This window comes from Sceloporus undulatus, chromosome 1, assembly GCF_019175285.1.
Source record: "Sceloporus undulatus isolate JIND9_A2432 ecotype Alabama chromosome 1, SceUnd_v1.1, whole genome shotgun sequence".
In the NCBI taxonomy this organism is placed as follows: Eukaryota; Metazoa; Chordata; class Lepidosauria; order Squamata; family Phrynosomatidae; genus Sceloporus; species Sceloporus undulatus.
In genome coordinates, this window is record NC_056522.1 from 7,876,498 (window position 1) to 7,894,859 (window position 18,362).

Consider the following 18,362-nt stretch of genomic DNA (forward strand, 5'->3'; position numbering starts at 1 on the left):
TTATTATTATTATTATTATTATTATTATTATTATTATTATTATTATTATTATTATGTTTAATATGGGGTTTAATGTTTGATATTTAACATCAGGCAAGATTTTGAGAGGTCATTATGACTTGAGGAAACTAGGTAATGGGTCCCGTTGACCTAAGTACATGTGGAAGTCCTGGATAGTACTAAAATAAATACTGAATGAATTTGCGGATCCACAATCCAATTTCCCAGCTCTTCGCATATCCTCTTGCAATGGAGACAAAGCAAGTCCCATTGCAAAAACATCTAAAGACCACCTTCTATCTCACCCCAGGCTGTGTTCCTATTCATCCTTCCTGTCCAACTAGCTTGGGGTGGTCCCAGAACCAATCATGGTTTAGGTCACTTAAAAGTTAAAGCCACCAGCCAACTTGGTCGCTTTTGTCAATTCCATGAAAAACCCATCAAGCCTTTGTTACACCATTTGGTAGCATCACGTACCCCTCAAGGTTATGAAATAAGAAATAAATATCAGTCCCAGCTCTAGTTTTATGTGTGCCCAGAGAGGGAGACACATTTTTTATGGATCTATCTTCAGGACTGGTAATTATCCCTCTTCTAATACCTGATCTCTCACTATCCAACCTTTCATGCCTTTTTTTCCCCTTCTGTTAGCCTTGCATAATTCATAAGGTTGCATTCATTTGGTAAATTTGCATGCATCTTTGCACATTTTCAAATAAAACTCTCTCATGTATTGAAACCGGAGTTTCTCTGCAGTTAGTACTGGTATACATAGGTGAAACGATCCCCAAAGTTACCCTCTTCTCGCAGGCCTCCTTTTCAGCTACAATTTCTCCAAAATTCTAATTTCCCATAGCTATTGCCCCCCCCCACTTTTTAGGGTAACAAACACGATTTGTTACTCACAGCTCTGGAACTTGGCTTTGGGCACAAAGCTTAGCAGTACCCAGGAGTTGCTGTCTTGACTATCCTCAGAAACACTCCCAGGTTCCTGTCTCTCAGACTGAGCTTCCATCCATCCAGCGCTGTTGGCAATGGTGCTGGTGTCAGTTTCACCAAGGGAAAAATCTTCCACTGGTGAGCTTGATGTCTCATCATCCGAAAAATATGAAGACCAAGTACTGTCCAGGGAGGAGAGGGTTGTTAGGGAAATGCTAGACAGGCTGGGGATGGAGAAAGACAAAACAAGGAAGAAGAATTGTGGTGCGGCAGTAAAAGACAGCCAAGAAGAAGAAAAAAGCAGAGCGATTCTTTCCAAAAAGGGAGATCCAAAAAAGTATTACATCTGGCTAAGAGAAGATGTAATGCATGGATTAGATCACAAATGGCCTACTGGTCAATGCATCCTCCAGCCATTTTTGTTGCCCTCAGATTTTCCATGAGACAGTGGTCTGGTGGCAAAACAAATTAAATTTTCCTCTAAAACAGGGTTGGAAAGTGGTGAGGCCTATGGGTGTCATGTGACCCTAGACTTGAACGTCTCATCAATTAATTTTGAGGCTCCCTTTTTGGCCACCAAGCCTCTCCAACCCACCCAACAACAACAACAACACCCCTACTGATTTGGGTGTGATTCTTTTTTGTCCTGAAAGCAACCAAACTGGCCTCCAGAAACCCCTATATTCTCTGAAACCAAAAAGCAAGAAAATTAGCTCAAAATAGTGCCCAGAAATGATGCTATTTCCATTGCTCTTGAATGAGATGGTGTTCTCTGGCTCCTGCAGAGTTGCCAAGCTCTAAAACCAAGCACACAGGGAATGTAATCAAGGATATGATTATGCTTCCTAGAAATGTCCAGCCAGTACATTTCTCTTAATATCCTTCTAACTAAACATCAACTGTATATGGGGCCTGGCAGTCTGAAGTGGCAACAAATTGACTGTATTCTTCTATGATAGTGATAGTCTTTTACTTGCAAGATGATTCCCTCCCCCACTTATTACAATATAGTTGGTCCTCTATAGCCATGGATTTTTTATCTACAGATTCAATCATCCACGGCTTAAAAATGTTTTTTTAAAATATATAAATATCAAAAGCAAATTTTGATTTTGCCATTTCATATAAGGGATATTATTTTACTATGCCATTGAATTTAATGTGACTTGAGCATATATGTATTTTGGCATCCACAGGGGTCCTGGAAGCAAGCCCCAGGAGATACCAAGGGCCCACTATCTGTCTGTTCCTTGAATCTTCCCATGCTGGCTGGGGCTGGCGGGAATTGTAGTCCAAAATATATGGAGGCACCAATTTAACTACCCTGCTGAGTGCAGGGAACTAATTAACAATTTGTAAGCTGCCTTGAGAGTATTTCTAAAGAGCAGAGTATAAATACAATAAACAACAACAACAACAGGGTTGTTAATTATGTGGGCTGCAGGGCTCATACAGCCGTGCAAAACACCCAGCTCCGAGTTCCCTTCCATCACTGAAATCTTGTCCCTCAAATTGTGATCATTGTCCCAGAAGCCTCTGGGAACTATATGCTTCTCCATTTTAATGTTATTTTGACTTAAATTTGAACGTGGGGGAAATCAACAAATGGTGCTCCTGTCTTGCTTTTCAGCTTTTCATGGGCATCTAGTTGGCCACTATGAGACCAGAATCTCAGACTGAATCAACCTTTGGTCTGATCTAACTCTGGGTGAACAGAAGCTCTCAAACCCTATCCTCCCAATAAGTTTGCTTTTGTAGATAAACTTTTTAAAACTGGACTGAAACATGGAGCAGATTCACTACCCTACTAGCACTGGGGCCTCCAGTCTTCCTGCAGTCCCAGGATGAAGAAGGGCAGGATTCTTCTTGGCCAGCAGAGGGGATTCATGCTCCAATGAAGGGGTTCGCTCTGTTCTCCCTAGGAAGGCCATACAATATTCCAATGGTCCTTAGTCTTCTGGATAATGGATGAAGCCAGAGTAGCTTTCCTTTCTTTCCTTTGGATGCTGAACAACAGTCATGGATGCTTTTTGTATGGAGTTTGATGCATCATTAAGCTGCCAACATTACATTTCTAACCTCTTGTCTTCCCAATATAATTAAGTGGTATATTTGGCTTAGTAACAGAGATGAGTACTGCCCCCTACAATCAGTTATGACTAAACATTCATGTCAAGGGACTACCTTGATCTTGACCTTTTTTTAGAGTTTCAGCATTGTGTGTTAGTGTTAATGCAGTTTCAGTAATTCTCTGGATGGTTTACAGGTCAGAAAAGGTTCTGGTGCCCAATCATTTTGCATACAAGTGGGAAAAATGTGGCCCCAACCCATTGATGTGGCTTCATGTCTTCTTCTCCCCCACTTCTTTGAGTTGGTGGGTGCCTCAAATGGTCCATCCACATTTCTGAAGGTCTCCAAGGATGGTGGATTTCCTTAAGCCACACCCAACCCCTCCTTCAAGAAAACCACTTGGAAAAACCAGGCAGTTCTTTCCAATTGTAACTTTTAGCTATAATTGGTTGCCCTTCCTTCTCCACATTTGGTGGGTCAGATGATAGAACTTGGATGTGGCAGGCAAATGTGGGAAGAAAGAGGGATGTGGGAAGAAAGAAGGGATGACTGTTAGCTAGTTACCTTTTGTTGAGGTGTGTGCTTTCATCTTCCTTGGGGAAGGAGAAGGAGGCTGCAAAGCAAGGGACAAAGAATCACATCAGCCTGAGTGGTGGAGGCCAAGAATACAAGACTATTCCCAACCTTCCCCCTGAAATAAGAAATCATCTGCTCACCAGTCCATGTCTCCTGGATGTTGAAAAATCCTGTCCTGTGATGACAAACCTGTCACAACAAAGGGAAAAAAGAAACAGCAGAAGAAAGCACTGATTAGTTGGAGAGAGACTGGAGGAGAGAGAAGAGAGACAGAGCAAGATGGCCATCACATTTTCCGTCTCTTCCAAATAGCATGTTATGCCATCTGGCTCTGCCCTGTTCTGACAAACCCTGCTCCTTTGCTCCTACATGATTCTATGATTCTATGATACACACCATCACCCTGATTCCGCCCTGAACTGGCTCTTGACAGACCTTACTGGACTTGCTGAAAGGCTGACATATACATGTGGGGATTTACAGATCCAGTACTAATCTATACATTCAAGTCAACCTTTGGGGGGGGGGGTGCTGTTAGAGCTGGATGGGTACCATAAAGCCCACACGTGCTCCCTTCTCTGCCCTCTTTCATAGCTTCTTGTGGTTCATTTCCACCAATACCACCTTATGGTGGCAGAATGGCAAAATAATAAATAAATAAACAGACAAAGAAATATAAAAATGGCTGCATCCTCCCAGTAAAACCATGGAACCACAATTCTTCTATAGAACAAAGTGCATAGTCACCATGGGCCAAGCAACATCATTTTATGATGCAATTCTGTTTAATAGGACTTGAGCATCCATGGCCTTATGTATCCACAGGGGTGGGGTGTTTCCTGGAACCAAACCCAGTGGATACCAAGAGTCCATTGTACATAGACAAAGAGATAGACATGTGCATATATAATTAAAGTAAAACCAACTGAACACTGAACTGCATTAACACTAACACACAATGCTGAAACTCTAAAAAAAGGTCAAGATCAAGGTAGTCCCTTGATATGAATGTTTAGTCATAACTGATTGTAGGGGGCAGTACTCATCTCCGTTACTAAGCCAAAGAGCCAGTGTTGTCCGAAGATGACTCCAGTGGTCATGTGGCCAGCAGAACTGCACTGAACATTGTTACCTTCCCACTGAAGTGGTACCTAGAATCATAGAATCATAGAGTTGGAAGAGACCGCAAGGGCCATCCAGTCCAACCCCATTCTGCCATGCAGGAAATCTAAATCAAAGCATCCCCGACAGATGGCCATCCAGCCTCTGCTTAAAGACCTCCAAGGAAGGAGACTCCACTACACTCCGAGGGAGTTTGTTCCGCCTATTTATCTACTTGTATTTGCATGCTTTAGAACTGCTCAGTTTGCAGAAGCTGGGACTAGTGATAGGAGCTCACCCCATCATGCAGCACTCTTGCCTCAAACTGCCAACCTTTTGATCATAAAGTAACTAAGGGTTCATTTACACTGACCAGAATACTCAAGGCTGTTCCTGGAATATTCTGGTCCAGAGCTGCCCTGGATTCCCCTTGTTACCTTTGCACTCTGTAGCAATGTTGGGGACGTGTCTACACATGTGTCCCACTATGCTACCTGCCATCAGAAATGAGGTGCCCAATGCCAATGACGTGACTGGGCACATTGTTGTGAATTCAGAGGGAGAGACTTCTACCAATGGAGGCAGTGCTGCATGGCCCATGTTTAACCAGCCCCTTAACATTGCTATGCAGTTTTCCAGAGTTTCCTTCAAAATCTGGAGGAAAAGGTAAGCTTTTAAAAATGATTTAGGCAGGGATAGGAAGGATTTGATGCAGAACTGATCTTTCCTTATGAAGACAGTGTACACCTGAATCAGGGATTTGGCCTTGCATGCTGTAGACAGGTCACAGTGAAGGTGGGGGGAATTGGTGTAATTGTCCCATATAGACATGCCCTAAAACACAAAGGGGCTCTGACCCCCTAACCCCCCCAAAAAACAAAACAACCCCAAACCCAGAATCTAACACAGAAAAAAATCCATTATTTTATCATTACAGATCCAACTAGAACATCGTACTAAGATTAATACCCTTAACCACATATTATTTCATTGTTTGTGTTCTTATCAAAATACTATTTTGATACAAAATTGTCTTCACAGCAGCATATTGTAGAATCTGAGATTTTCAGTTGGAGAAGCAACAGAGGTTTCTGGCAGATAATTCTAAATGCCTCTCACTGAATCACAGATCCCACAATTCCAGAGGATGGAGCCATGGCAGTTGTTCCATCCACATGTGATACGTATGTGGTCTCACTGGTGCCCAGGAGTTGTTTGGATTTTCCCATCAAGTCCTCTTTCTTACTGGGCAGGGTGATGTCATTCGACAGACCCAGATGAAAATGAAGAGAAGCAAGAGTTGTAACAGCTCCATGGTCCAATCACCCCAAACCATGTTCACAAGGAGCTTGAGAAAAAGCAACCACGTCATCAGAAGATCAAGAGCAATTGTACCAGTTCCTGGGTTCAGATTGGGCTCCCCCTCTAGAGTCATTCCCGCATCACAAAGGACTTTCAGCTTTGCTAGGAGAGGTGCTCAGTCTGGTTTTTTGTTGGATCCACACACCAAACAAGCACCTCTTCATTGCATCTGAGAGGCTGAGGATGACTTATGGGACACCCCTACCCAACCTCCCTTCTAGGTGGGCCCTTCCCTTTTCACAGCCACCTTCCCGTTCAATGCTAAATTAGGTCATGCCCCAGAGGAACCAATTCACAGGACTTTATGTTTAACTTCAGCACCCTGAGCCTAATAGGCCACATAAAATGCCTTTTTAAAAACATACTGTATCTTTCTATTTCTATTCCAGTGTCTTATTGCTTCTTTCAAATTCATTCATACATTGTTTATTGATATTTATACAAGGTGTTCATCTATATCTTGAATTGTTTCTTTCATTAAAAGGAATTTGTATCTACAAGAAAAAAACTGTATCATTTTACACAATTTTACACATTTTACATTTCTGATACTTCTTTTCCATAAAGTTAGTTATATTGTTGATGTTAACTTTTCTTGAGTCTATATCAATTCATGGTGACCCTTGGAATGAGACATCTCCAAGACTCCCTCTTTGGGACATGGTTCTGCTTAGTTCCTCCAAATCCATACCCATAGCCTCCCAAATACTGTACTCTGTCCATCTAACATGCAGTTTTCCTCTTTTTTGCCTTCTCTCCACCTTTTCTAGTACTGTTGTTTTTTCCAAAGCATTTTTAAAACTTTATTTTTTTACTGAAAATAAAATTACAAAGAATAATAAAATAAACACTGTTTGTTTCTATATCTATTACAATATCTTACCACTACTTTCAAATTCATTCATACATTGTTTTCTGATACCTATACTAAGATTTTATATCTTGAATTGTATCTAAAAGAAATAACTGTATTTGTCATTAAACGTATCTGTTTTATACATTTCTGATACTGCTTTGAACATGAGTCAACAGTGTGATGCATCAGCTAAAAAGGCCAATGCAATTCTTGGCTGCATCAATAGAAGTATAGTTGCTAGATCAAGGGAATTGATCGCCAGTCTATTCTGTTTGGTGAGGTCTCACCTGGAATACTGTGTCCATTTCTAAATGCCACAGTCCAAAAAGGATGTTGAGAAGCTGGAGTGTGTGCAGATGAGGGTGACTCAAATGATGAAGTGTCTGGAAACCATGTCTTATGAGGGAGTGGGTATATTTAGCCTGGAGAAGAAATGGTTAAGAGGTTATATGATATCCTTGTTTAAATATTTGAAGAGGTGTCATATTGAAGATAGAGCAAGCTTTATTTCTGTTGCCCAAGAGAATAAGAATAAGAATAAGGGAGCAATGGATGCAAACTACAGGAAAAGAGATTCCACCTCAACATTAGGAGGACCTTCCTGACAGTAAGAGCTATTCAGCAGTGGAACACACACCCTCATGTGGAGTCTCCTTCTTTGGAGGTCTTTAATCAGAGGCTGGATGACCATCTGTCGGGGATGATTTGATTGTGTGTTCCTGCATGGCAGGGGCTTGGACTGGATGGCCCTTGTGATCTCTTCCAACTTTGTGATTCTATGATATATTTCTGATACTTCTTTTCCATGTAGTTGACAGTGTGGCATAGTGGTTTAGCCTCTGTTGTAGGCAATGGCAAACTTCCTCTGAACAAATCTTGCCATGAAAACCACATGATACGTTTTCCTTAGGGTCACCATAAATAGGAAATGACTTGAAGAAACATAACTATATATGCAATCTACATTATTTATTATTCTTCCTTTAGTTTCTCTGTGTTGTATGCGTATTTCTCTTTCTCCTCCATTGGAGGAGGATTGCATTTAATCTCTATGAAGACATTCCAGACTTCTAAGAGAGAACCAAGGTAGAAAGTCTAAATACCTTAAAGACACCAGCTCTTGTATTATCTTGGAAGCAAAGCAGGGTTAGTCCTGGTTAGTACTTGGATGGAGGACTGCCAGCAAGTCCCAGGTGCTGTAGGCTATATTACAGAGGAAGGAACTGGCAAAACCACTTCTGAGTAGTCCTTGCCCAAGAAAATCTTACGAAATTTGTGAGGTTACCATAAGTTGACAGGCAACTTGTTGGCATATACCCAGACAGAGACACACACCAAGAAAGGAGTCGATTTTGAGCTGGATAAACTTTCCTCAATTAAAAACATACAAAAAGTAAATATTAAATTAGAATTAAAGTATTCACAGTACTAGTATATATTAGAAGTAATGCAGTTTGACACCGCCTTAACCGCCATGGCTCAATGTTATGGAACTCTGTGAATTTTAGTTTTGAAAGACATATGGGCCTGTTACAGACTGCCAAAATAAAGCTGCTTCGAGTCTCTTTGGAGGTATGCTATTTAAATGATGCATGGGTCCTAAGAGTCTGTAGGTTGCGCCAAAGCCACACTCCATTCCTAAGCACTGGAGTGCAGCTTTGGTGCAGCTTTCAGATTCTTAGGACCCATGCATCATTTAAACAGCATACCTCCAAAGAGACCCGAAACAGCTTTATTTTGGCAGTCTGTAACAGGCCTTAGTCTTCTATGTCTGAGAGCTCTGGAGCCACAACAAACTATTATTCCCAGAATAGCATTGAGCCATGGTAATTAAAGTGCTATCAAACTGCATTAAATTCTGTAGTGGAGACACAGCCGAGAAGCAGCCACTGAGAAGGCCCTCACTGATATCCCCACCAGCTGGGCTTGCGATGGTGGTGCAACTGAGAGAAATACCTCTCCTGATGCTCTCAGGGCCCAGGCAGTCTCATATGGACAGATACGGTCTGCCAGACAGCCTGGACCTGAGCCTAGAGACTTCCGGGAGCAACAGTTCTTTTTAGAGCTGGAAAAAGTTGTTCTGGGGATTTTGGTGGTGCTGAGGGCCACAAAAGCATCCTTTGGAGGAAAGGCATTGCCTTTCATGGGTTTCAGCATTGCTGAACAGCAATTGCTAGAAAAGCAACAAATTCTATCTAGACTATCCCAGGTCCAATACTCTATATCTTTGTGTCTAGATAAAGCACACCATTCATCTGTCCTAATTTGATATCCTCTGTCCTTGCATCTGTGTTTTTCTTCATTACTAACTATTTACATCTTGACCCCACTCTGATCTTGCTTAGCCAAGTATGCCCCTTTTTTTTTAATCTGTGAAATGTTGGAAAGTATGGAATCTGCTGAGAACCAGCATGGTGTAGTGGTCTGAGAGTTGGACTACAACTCTGGAGACAAGGGTTTGATTCCCTGGTCATCTGTGGAAATTCATTGGGTGGCCTTGGGCAAATTACACTCTCTCAGCCTTGGAGGAAGGCAAAGGCAAACCCCTCTGAACAAATTCTGCCAAGAAAACTCCATGATAGGTTTGCCTTAGGGTTGCCAAAAGTTGGAAACAACTTGAAGGCACACATCATCAACAACAAAATCCATCTCTAAAGTTCCCTTCCTAATGCTTAGGCAGAATCTCCTTTTTTATCTTATTCTTTGGAGCATTAGGGAAAAAAGGCTTGTTCCATCTCCTGCCTGACAGCCATTCAGATGTTTGGAGAGTAGTTTGTGACTCAATTCATGAGGGAGCTTGAGGATGGAGAAACCAAGTCTTCAGAAAAAGACTCATTGTGACATGTTCCGTTGAGCGGTTGTGGCAAATTCAAACTGTCATTTGTGAGATGCTCTCTAGCAACATCCCTTCTTTCTTAACAATGGTCACCCAGAAGAAAAACAGATTTTAAAAAAGGAGTGTCCCTCAGCCACAGCCAATTTCCCCTTCTTCAGATAATATGAAGCTTTCCTTCCAGTTAATGATCTGGAGACTTAATTTTCCCCTTACACCATCATTCCCATAGCTAATGAATAAGGGAAAACAAGGAAACCACAAATAAGCTCCTATTTCCAGGAAGTAAGTTATATTCTGGAGATTTTAGGTATCTATAAAGTATAGAGAATGCCCAGAATTTGCAAACTTAGCTATGCCTACACAGTGACATTCCATTTATGTAGTTTTTCCCTATATAACTCTGGAGGTCCGTTGTCCAAATGCCTCACCCTGTGAGGAGTGCTTCTCAGCCTAGAGAACTCATTTTCTATTATGATCAAGCAGCATCTTAGTATGGTCAAAATGGCAAAGGTAAGAAAAAAAATGAGAATAAACTCATAAGCTAGGAAATACTGCAGCAGTTTGCTTTGCCTGAGCCTACTGGGAACAGCAGGACTCCTCCTCCTCTCTCTCCCTTTCTGTATCAATTGAGTGCAAAGCATTTTTGAGCTTTGCAAATATTGAAGTAAGTGGGGGACAAGTAGGAAAGTGGGAGGAGGAGAAGAGAGAAACTGGGACATTTCAAAATAAGCTGAAAGAAGATGACATAGGATGATAGGGACTGTCCCTGATAAATTGGCACTTAGCACATGGGATTTCTGCACTAGATGGTTTCTCAGGTCCATTCCAACTGTATGATTCTTTGATTCTCCTTCTCCCATCTTTTTCCAGCGTTACTAAAACCACTCATTCCTCTTTGTTTTGGGGCCTAGAATACACGAGAAATGTCTCATGGCTGCCATGGCACCACCCAAATCCAACAAGACAGCCAAGAAGCAACATGGAAATTCCCATGAGGAACAAACCCAGGAGAACATCAGCATACTGAGTTAAGGAATCTGTTAGATAGTTTGATGTGCAATATGTGATTGCTGCAAAATCTATCACATATTGTTTGTTAGCAGTGCATGGTACCTGCACTTGAACCTCACTGCTTTCCATACTTCATTAACTGTGTAGCATCATAGCAGACCAGAATTACTTCATATCCACCTTGTTATCAAGTTTGGATTTATATAAATTTTGGGTGCCAAGTGATCAAAAATCATGACCCCTGACTGACCCCATTGCAGCCCCCATTATCCCAAAAGCGAGCTGACTACGTAGCCAGGCAGCCTTGCAAGGCATGGCTATAGCAAAATGTAGATTTAAACCAGTTCTGGGAGTTGCCCTACCAGTTTCGCAGGCAACCTGAAAGAATCCTTGGAGGTCTTTAAACAGAGGCTAGATGGCCATCTGTTGGAGATGATTTGATTTGGATTCCTGCATGGCAGGGGGTTGGACTGGATGGCCCTTGCGGTCTCTTCCAACTCGATGATTCTATGATTCTATGATTCTAGGAAGTTTGCCTCTCCTATTGATGGCATTAAGTACTCAGCCATCTAGATAGTGGTCCTCTCCCAAAGAAGTGGCAGACACCTCTTTGTGTATCCATTGTATAACTTTAGACTTAGTCAATAGATAGCCATCAAGACCTTTGTTCATCAGGTAGCTATAGCCTGAGGATACGTTTCGCAGTATAAATAGGACCTAGGTTTCTGTCTTCTTTGGGCTTGTTGAGCTGAAGTTCCAAACCTCAAAACCTTGCTTGTCAGAGCTGCTACTCCAGGCTTGAGTTCTCTGAGCCTTGGGCTCCGCTGAAATCACTTGAGCTAAGCCAATGCTCACCGTCTCTTTCGGGCCTCTAGGTTAGCTTTGCCCGCTGGAACTCAGCTCCTAGCCACCGCAGTCATTGCTTGCTTTCCCTGTTCTCCGCAGCCGTGTCTCATCATTCCCCCATCACTCACATCCATCGCTTTGGAGAAGACTCCTAAGGTAATTATTTCAACGGTGCCTCTATCCTTTCTCCTTTACCCCCAAACTCTCCCCCTCCCTTGCTTTAGCATTGAATGTGTGTGTGTGTGTGTGTGATCCCTTTTGTTGTGTGGCTTTAATAAATGTTTATATTTTAATTGCAGCTCATTGGCATTAGAGTCTCTGTTTCTTGGGGTTGGACTAGATGACCTCTGGTATACACATAGGGACACGATCCGCTGCGTGCGTTGTTAGGACACGTCTCTCATAAATTTGAGCTAATTAAAATTCTCTGAATTCGATCCTTCCTAACAACCTGCAAATCATGTTTATGATGTTATGCATGGGGCTGCAGCTACACTGCTGAATTAATACAGTTTGATACTACTTTTAACTGCCATGGCTCAATGCTATGGAATTCTAGGATTTGTAGTTTTAGATATTTAGCCTTTCTTGTCAGTGCAAGGATGGAGCTATGACAGATAAAGCAGTGTCAAATTGCATTAATTCTGTGGCGTAGACAGCAGTTTTACTGAGGTCTGAGATCACCCATGCCACACCCAGGATCCTGAAGGAACTCAGATTCAATTATTGGAGCATGTCCAGAGGAGAGCAACTAAAATGGTGAAGTGTCTGGAAACCATGCCCTATGAAGAGTGACTTAGGGAGCTGGGTATGTTTAGCCTGGAGAAGAACGGTTAAGAATTCATGCACTTATGCATCTTTAGGTCAGTTGGCACAACCCTGCATCTAGAACAAGGGTGAGCAACTGTGAAAGGGTAGGTGGCTACACTAGACCCTTTGGAGAACTTGGAGGACCACACCTATTCTCATGTAGTTGTTTGCCCCGAAATGCCTCTGGGGTTAGGAATGGGAACAGTTTCACCATGCTTTGGGTTTCAAAAAATGCCTTTCCTGGACCTAAATTTGCTTAAGGACCCAGCAAATTATAGTGGAAATGGAACCCACACCCTTAGTGGACATTTTTTAATCCTTTTGGGGTCCATGGGGGTGTGTGTCTCCAAACGCCCAGAATACATTTGGGGACATGCTGAAGCAACAAAAAGAGTTGGTTTTTTGTTGCAATTTTTAAATTTTTTGATTCCTTATAGCCACAAAAACCTCTTGGGAACCATACTCTGCCCAGGTGCTATACTTTGACTACCCCGTGATCTAGAAGAAACGGTTGGCAGAAGGATGGTGATAAAGTTAAGAAATTTTAAAGGAAAGGCATGCTAAAAAGCTGCTTGCAATGTTTGTGCAAATGTATATTGCAACATCCCTTTCACACTGCAACTCTATAAATAGAGGGAGCTTCCAGGCCGTACCCAACATCACCTTCCCACAGTGTCCCACCAGAACTTGCAGAGATCTTAGAGAAAGTGAGAGCCATGAGATTTCTTTATTTTTTCTTTGCTGTGGCTGTACTTGTCTTCCATATTGCTCTAGGTAAGAGGGAAATATTCATGTATTTATTTATTTAGATATCCAAATAAAGTGTGTGAACTCTGTGTGTGTGTGTGTGTGTGTGTGTGAGAGAGAGAGAGAGAGAGAGGGAGAGAGAGGGAGGGAGGGAGGGAGGGAGATATACACCGCGATTAAAAAAAGAATGGTGCAAAACCAAATGCTCCCACAAAAGCTAATGAAGATCAGTAATGAGACAATTGCTGTCTTCTAGTCTCTTTCCATCTGTCTAACCCTGCTGCTCTTCCTTTCTTTCATGACAAGCAGTCTGTTCTGCCAGTCCCTTTTGACATGATGGGCACCTTTTCAAATAAAAACCTTTTCCATTGCTGTTCCTTTTGTACAGGGCGCACTCAGTCCTGCCGTGCACTGGGAGGCTTCTGCCAGACTTCACTCCGTAGATCATGCCCATATGGATCTCTTCCAGCCAACTGTGGCATTAATGCCAGGTGCTGTAAAAGTAAGTGAGGCCATTAAACAGCTTGGACTGATAATCATTCAAATGCAGACAACACAGCACTGGATTCTGTGGTTTCTTTTAAAAAGGAGACTCCATTCAACCAAAAGAGTCTCCTAAGTTCTTGCAGTAGAATTATTAAAGATTTCTCAGTTGGTGTGGTATGTGCCTTCTGAAAAAGAAGCAAAAAAAATTCATCTATAACTAAGAAAACTCATCTTGCAAAGCAATGCAGCAGCTCCCACATGGCCTTCTCCGTGTTGCTGGAGAGCAGGGGGATGAGTGGGGACACATCCAGCTATCTTCATGTAGCTGAACACACTGTGACAGGCATCTGCAGAGACCTCTAGGGTTCTTGTGAGCTCTCTCTAGATGACATCCTTGTAGTGCATTGAGCTGCAAGAAGATAGCTGGACACATACCCATTCATCCCGCTGTCTCCAACAACATAGAACTGGCCATGCTATGTTTTATTGAAGGAGTGGGTTTTCAGTAGTTGTGTGGTTGGAAGAGAATTCTGACCTATGCAAAGACCATGAAAATGAATTGTAATGGTGTAGGTCTGACTAACCTAAAGGCATGAAATCCTGTCTGATATTGCAAGCTTATCAGGGTCCACACTGGCTAGAACTTGGATGAGAGACCACCAAAGTATACCAGGTGCTGTAGGCTATATTTCAGAAGAAGGAACAGGCACAACCACCCCTGAGGATCCCTTGCCTAAGCATAACCTATGAAATTCATAGAGTTGCCATAAGTCAATGGGCAACTTGAGGACACACACACACACACACACGTACACCTTACTAATATTGCAATATTGCATTTCAGTAACAGGATGGGAGCCAACATACAGTATATGTATTGAGGCACTACTTGTCACATAGAAGGGGGCCCCTCCATCCATTTCTCTCTCACAGGGTTGCTCCCCAGAACATTTGGCAGTTTTTTCATCCACACTGATCAATGGTGTCTCAGCACATTGAATCATCCAGTTGTCAACATGGTCAACTGCTGTAAATATTTTCATATTTATAATTTGCCTAAAATTATGGACTTCCTTAGTGCAAAAACAAACAAACAAACAAAAAAACAAAAAAACAAAACAAAAAAGAAACTACATACTTTGTGCAGAAAAAGCAATTTGTAAAATCCACATTTTGGGATAAATTGTTGACTTTTGTGACATCAGGGGGGAGTGCAGGGGGGAGCACAGATGAGGTTTTTTTGGCCAAAGAAAACAGGTTGTTTTGCTTTAGGGGTGTTTTGGGGGGGGATTATGAGGGTAGGGTGGACACCTTAAGCTGCCATCTTTGCAGATGTTTTAGGGCTGTTTGGGCCAGTATTGGAGTGAAACATTGCCTCCAAATTAGCACATATCTTTAATTGTTTTCGGATTGCAGCTCCCAATTGCTATCTCAGTGAGATTTGAGAGTGAGTACATACAGCACTTGGATGCAGCCCGGATCCCATATACTGTACATTTTCCATCCTAGTCTACATGTATCCAATGGAAGTGGTCATTGTGGTGTGAGGTGTCACCACTACATTGATGTCACGAGCCTGGCTGCAGGTGTTGTCCTGCAACATTTTGGAGAAATGATAGATGGTGTTCTTTTACTGCCCAGACAACTGATTTGGTCCAAATGAATTTGGATTTAATTCCTACTTGTGCAATATTGTTTGGACATGCTTCAGATCAGTTGTAAAGAGCCTGATTCAATGACAAGACATACTTTTTTGCTCTCTATTGCAACTTTCTGTGAAATATCTGGCTTGCTTGGCTAATCAAAAGTGCCCCCTGGAGCAGGGCTAAGTAAAACAACAACAACAACAACAAAATCAGCATCAGAAACATCGTGCAGGTCTCTCCAAAGCAGGGGTGTAGATGGAGGTGGTAAAATGAGCCCCCCTAAATAACAGTTCTGCCCTCCCCAAATGCAATTTCCCCTTAGTCCCCAAATTTCTACCCTTGCAGAAACCATGACACTGAAAATCTCTCATAACTAGAACCCATCTATTTGCTGTGTCTACATTTTCTTGGTAAATTTGCCTGCTTCTTTTCTTGGGATGCCTAAACTGTATTTTGAAATGCTCAACTGAAGCTTTAAATTACTACAATGCTTAAAATTTGGGGAATGAAGTGAAATGTCCTTAGAAAGCAAAATTCTTTATGGGGGCAATGCCCTCATTCTCCCTCCAACGAGAAAGCCCTGCTGCAAGGACTCCTGGACAGAACAAATCTGGACGATTGCTCTATCACAATAACATTAAACAAAACATAAATAGATCAACAACCCAAAAATTCAGGTTCTTTTCTATCGATAACAGAATCTTTGGGTTCTTTTCTTTCCAGGGAAACCACCAATAACAAATGCTTGTAAAAACCTGGGAGGCTACTGCCATGTTCCACAGCGTGAAAACTGTCCCTCTGGCAAAAGTCTACCAGCCAACTGTGGCATTAATGGGAAATGCTGCAAACCAGTTTTGTAATCTAAGATATGGCTCCTCGCATGTGGAAATGAAGTAGAGCAAACCCAAAGCAGACAAGAAGGATATCAGACGTGACCAATGATCAGCAAATTAAATGGAGATTAAATATTTGCACTTCAAATTGTCTTTTTCTGAACTGCCATTCACAATATAGGCCTAATGAATACCTTACCTCTTTTGGCTAGGGTCCTGGTTGGGTCATCCTGTGACACTTTTGTGCCCATAGCATTTCATCAGTCATTGCTTATTTGGCCACTCTTACTAGGCAATCACATTTGTGAATGCCATCTCTACATACAGAACTCAGTAAAGGCTGTAGACCAGGGATAGGCAACCTTTTTGAGCCAGGGGCCGGGTTGCTGTCCCTCAGACAACAGGGGTAGTTTCACATGCTGCCTAGAGTGACTTCTTGCTCTGTTAATGCAACTAGAACAGAATCTCCTTTGAAGCCATCTTACACCCCAAAGATAAGTAACAAGATGTAACACATGTTGACAATGAGAAACCAATGAGTTATGCTTAGAATCAGGCTATTTCTAATGCCAAAAAGCTGCAACATTGATCCTCTTTGTGTATTAAAAAAACGAATTATGTGTGCAAATGAATCATAGAATCATAGAATCATAGGACCTTATCACACGACGATTTTTGCAACTCCAATCCGAAGCCATTCCAGACCCAACCATGCAAATTCACGTTATTACATAATAGATTATCACACGTGATTGCTTTCTATGGTGAGTCATTCTGATCCTGATCCTAATTCAATCCAAAGTCACTCCTGATGTAGGTGAATTCGGTGAACTAGTGAATTCACAAATCTTTTTCCAAGGTCAATTTGAATCCAAGGAGACTCCACTACACTCTGAGGAAGGAGTGTGTTCCACTGTCAAACAGCCCTTACTGTCAGTAAGTTCCTTCTAATGTTCGGGTGGAATCTCTTTTCATGTAGCTTGCATCCACTGTTCTGGGTCCTGTTCTCTGGAGCAGCAGAAAACAAGCTGGCTCCCTCCTCAATATGACATCCCTTCAAGTATTTAAACAGGACTGTCATATCACCTCTTAACCTTCTCTTCTCCAGGCTGAACATCTCCAGCTCCTTAAGTTGTTCCTCATAGGGCATGGTTTCCAGACCCTTCACTATTTTAGTCGCCATCCTTTGGACATGCTTCAGTTTCTCAACATTCTTTTTAAATTGTGGTGCCCAGAACTGGACACAATATTCCAGGTGGAGTCTGACCAGAGCAAAATAGAGTGGCACTATTATTTCCTTTGATCTAGACACTATACTTCTATTGATGCAGCCTAAAATCACATTGGCCTTGTTAGCTGCCGCATCACACTATTGACTCATGTTCAACTTGTGATCTACTTGGACTCCCAGATCCCTTTCACATGTAGTCTTGTTCAGCCAGGTGTCTGTTCTGGACTACGGCCAGCACACGTCCAAACAAACGCTGATAAGGGTGTTTCAGCAAGAAAGGAGCTGAAAGACAGTCTACAGACCTTTCTGTTAGTCCAAAAGAAGCACACCAGAAACAAAGCCAAGGTCAGGATGCCGGAGTCCATGGAAGTCAGTTCAGTCCAGGGTCAGGGCAGCCAGAAGGTAACAAGAGTTCAGTCCATTCCAAAGTCGAGGGTCCGAGGCAAACAGGGGTTCAGGGAAGCAAGAAGCCAGTGCTGACAGTAATCACTCAGAAGGAAACTGCAGTAAACTCTGGCGCCGAGTTAGCGTCTCCCAGGTGGTTAAATAGGAGATGCTCTCCCCGGTGCCAGCTGAGGCTTGTTTGCCAATTGTCTCTCAGCAATTCTTCTGGACCTACGCACGCAAGCACTCTCAGCCCTCTGCTGCCCAAAGGAAGGCACCTCCAGGCTTGGCTCTTCCCCAGAGTCACCACTAGGCTGTTGAGCCTCAGGAGGACCCCCCCCAGTGCTAGGACCTGGCTGAACTTCCTCCTCTGGGGCTGGGAGGTCAGGGCTGGGATCTGGAAGGCCAGGATTAGGACCTGGTGGAGCCTCCATTTCCCTCTGCACTAGAGGAGCCACATCCTCCTCCTCATCTTCCGAGTCCTGCTCTTGGCTGGCCATGACAGTGTCCCCCATCCTATACCTGTGCATTTCATCTCCGTGTTGAAATTCATCTTGTTAGCTTTGCCCCAGCTTTCTAATCTATTAAGGTCATTTTGAATTTTGATCCTGTCCTCTGGAGTATTAGC

At 42.5% G+C, this 18,362-nt stretch overlaps 1 long non-coding RNA gene across 1 annotated transcript; it reads left to right on the forward strand.

The window, feature by feature from the left end:
* The first annotated feature begins 13,075 nt into the window (after positions 1 to 13,075).
* LOC121915747 lies at positions 13,076 to 16,255 on the forward strand. The gene is made up of 3 exons (XR_006100739.1): positions 13,076 to 13,181; positions 13,543 to 13,656; positions 16,010 to 16,255. It is a non-coding gene; the product is annotated as an uncharacterized LOC121915747 (long non-coding RNA).
* The last annotated feature ends 2,107 nt before the right edge of the window (positions 16,256 to 18,362 follow it).